The 2,500-nt window shown below is 41.2% G+C and overlaps 1 pseudogene; it reads right to left on the bottom strand.

Moving 5' to 3' along the window:
* The window catches only part of LOC137458596 (28S ribosomal RNA), an 8,508-nt pseudogene that overhangs the window by 2,141 nt on the left and 3,867 nt on the right, over positions 1–2,500 (bottom strand).

Genomic DNA, 2,500 nt, shown 5'->3' with positions numbered 1-2,500 from the left:
GCCAATTGTTACTGGTGGAATCATTCTCAAAGTTTGCAGTTCCTATGCCCTGGGACATCAATGCTGTCCATTTTGTGAACTCATTTTTCCTCCAATTGCAAGGTTTGGGAAAGATTTTCTTTGGGGCGGGTTTTTCCCATTCCGATAATTCCTCCCGTCCCCCATATTCAGTTACCATTATTGTCTGGGGGTTATATATTGATGGTATTTTCTCTTTGTCTCCCCCTGCTGATATCCACAATTTTTCATAATCTTTATCAATATCATTATTTTTAACTACAGTTTTAACTGCTTCATCTGATGAATTTGCCAATCTGTGTAATCGTCTAGCTTGGATACTAGGGATTAACCCAGCCAATCGGGCTAAGCCTAAGCCTCCATCTTTAGTGCTGGAATACAAGATGCCATCACAGGTACAAACTGGGAGATGTAACCATTTTTTCACCCTATTTCGAATTGTTAAATCCATTTCTTCCAGATAGGTGGCTTTTACATTTGCCTGGTCTGCTAAGTAGATCAATCTAGGCACTGTGTACACTTTTAACATGTCCAATTTTTGAAATGGTTTTAAAGGGGCTCTTTCGATGCGATTGAGCCAAACTTCTAATTTATTTTGTAATTCGGGCTTAACTATCCCCACCCAAGGGTCGATTTGCAAGCTAAGATATTTCTCTGACTGACCCGGGTGGATCATGTTTAAAGGGGTACCGCTGATAAGCCATGGAGGACAGTCATTGATGGTATAAGAGTCCTTAGTTGGTTGAATAAAGAAACCATGGCACTTTTCCCCCTGCGTTTTTAATCCAGTTAAGTCACAAAATGCTTCTAGAATTTCAATATTTTTCTCCATACCTGATTGGGACTTACTCAGCAGGACCAGGTCGTCTGCAAAAGCCAGAGCTGTTAATTTGCCATTCCCGTGTTGGAACCCCTCCCCACACTCTTCTAATTTACATAACAGAGGGTCAATGCACAGGTTAAAGAGGAGTGGTGACATGGGATCGCCCTGTTTCACACCAGTTTTGATTCCTATTGACTCAGACTCTCCTTCTTTAGTTTTGATTCTGGTGTGGATGTTTTGATAGAAGTCCTTAATTAATGCTATTATGTGGTCATCCAGGCCCTTTTGCTTTAGCACCGCCAGGATGTGGGTGTGGCTCACTGAATCAAAGGCTTTGGCCAAATCGACAAAGACAACCCCCAGGGGTTTCTTTTGTTTCTTTGCATTCCTAATTAATAGCTGTAATAGTTTTAAGTTCTCAGCACAGCCAGAAGATTGAATGAAGCCTCTCTGCCTGGGGTTAATGGGACACGCCTTTGCCAACCTTGCAGTTAAGATTCTTGAATAGAGTCTCAGGATGATGGAACCAATAGTAATTGGCCGCCAGTTATTAATATCATTTTGGCGTTCGGGCGCTGATGATTTAGGTATTAGGATTGTTCGGCATCCCCTTATTACATCTGGAATTTTGCCACTTAACAGCCAGAGATTAAATAGTTCTTTGATCTCCTCACAATTTGGATCCATTTTAAGCAGGGCCTTCAGGGTGATCCCATCAGGGCCTGGTGCCGATTTTTTATTCATGTCTTTGATATTCTTAAGGATCTCTTTCTCTGTAATCAATTCCTTAAAAGCCGAATTATCCGCCCGCCCCACAGACTGGAATGCTCCAAGTCCTTGAAATAAGTTCTGAGACTCCCACCTAGATCTGAAGGTGTTACTGACCTCTTCCAGGGGGATGGCACATTGCGCAGAGTCTTTTTCATCCAGAATCATATTCGCTAACTTCCCTCGATCTAAGCGGAAGAGGCGTTGGAATCGGAGAAATTCTCCACGCTTTCTGGCTCTTTTTCTCATCCATTCCTTTTGAGGTTTCTTCTGCTGAGGTTTACGTTGGCTCTTTTTTGGCCCTTTCTGTTCAATTGATTTCTCAAACAAATACAAATATTGGTCCTGAGCTACCTCATTGAGTAATTTTAATGAGTCTGTATTGCCTTCAATTATTTGTTTATATGTATTTTTAAGGATGGGCAGCTTCCCTGATGTCATCTTTTCATTAATAGTCTTTTTATAGTGGGCTAGCAGCTCCCTTTCACCAGAAGATGGAATCACAGTCCTCTCCTCTTTTAACCTGTTCTTGCTCTCTTGTGTTTTCTCTCTTTCTGGCACCACAGTTTCTCTTAATAGTCTTCTCTTTTCACTGATCTGTTTGGCTGTTTTAGTTGTTAATTTTTCAGCAATCAATTTGTTAATATTTTTCCTCCCTTCAAACTCTTGATTTAGTTTCTGTAATAATTCTGTTTCCTCTTGGGACCAGATTTTCTTGTGACCACCTCTTTTAGAGGTCTCTTTGGGGCGAGATGCTTCAATTCTTTCTGCGTTTCTCAGGGCTGGGTGAGCTAATCTCTTATGTTGTCCCAAGCCAATTTTAGTTTTAAAACATTTTTTACATTCTTCACACATAAACCCTTCTACCTGGGTAGGCTCTTGGACCCCTTT

Source organism: Melanerpes formicivorus, unplaced genomic scaffold, assembly GCF_026170545.1.
Source record: "Melanerpes formicivorus ecotype bairdi unplaced genomic scaffold, bMelFor1.0.p_v2 SCAF_260, whole genome shotgun sequence".
Lineage (NCBI taxonomy): Eukaryota > Metazoa > Chordata > Aves > Piciformes > Picidae > Melanerpes > Melanerpes formicivorus.
The sequence above is the reverse complement of the archived record's forward strand: the minus strand, read 5'-3'. Positions and strand labels throughout refer to the sequence as shown.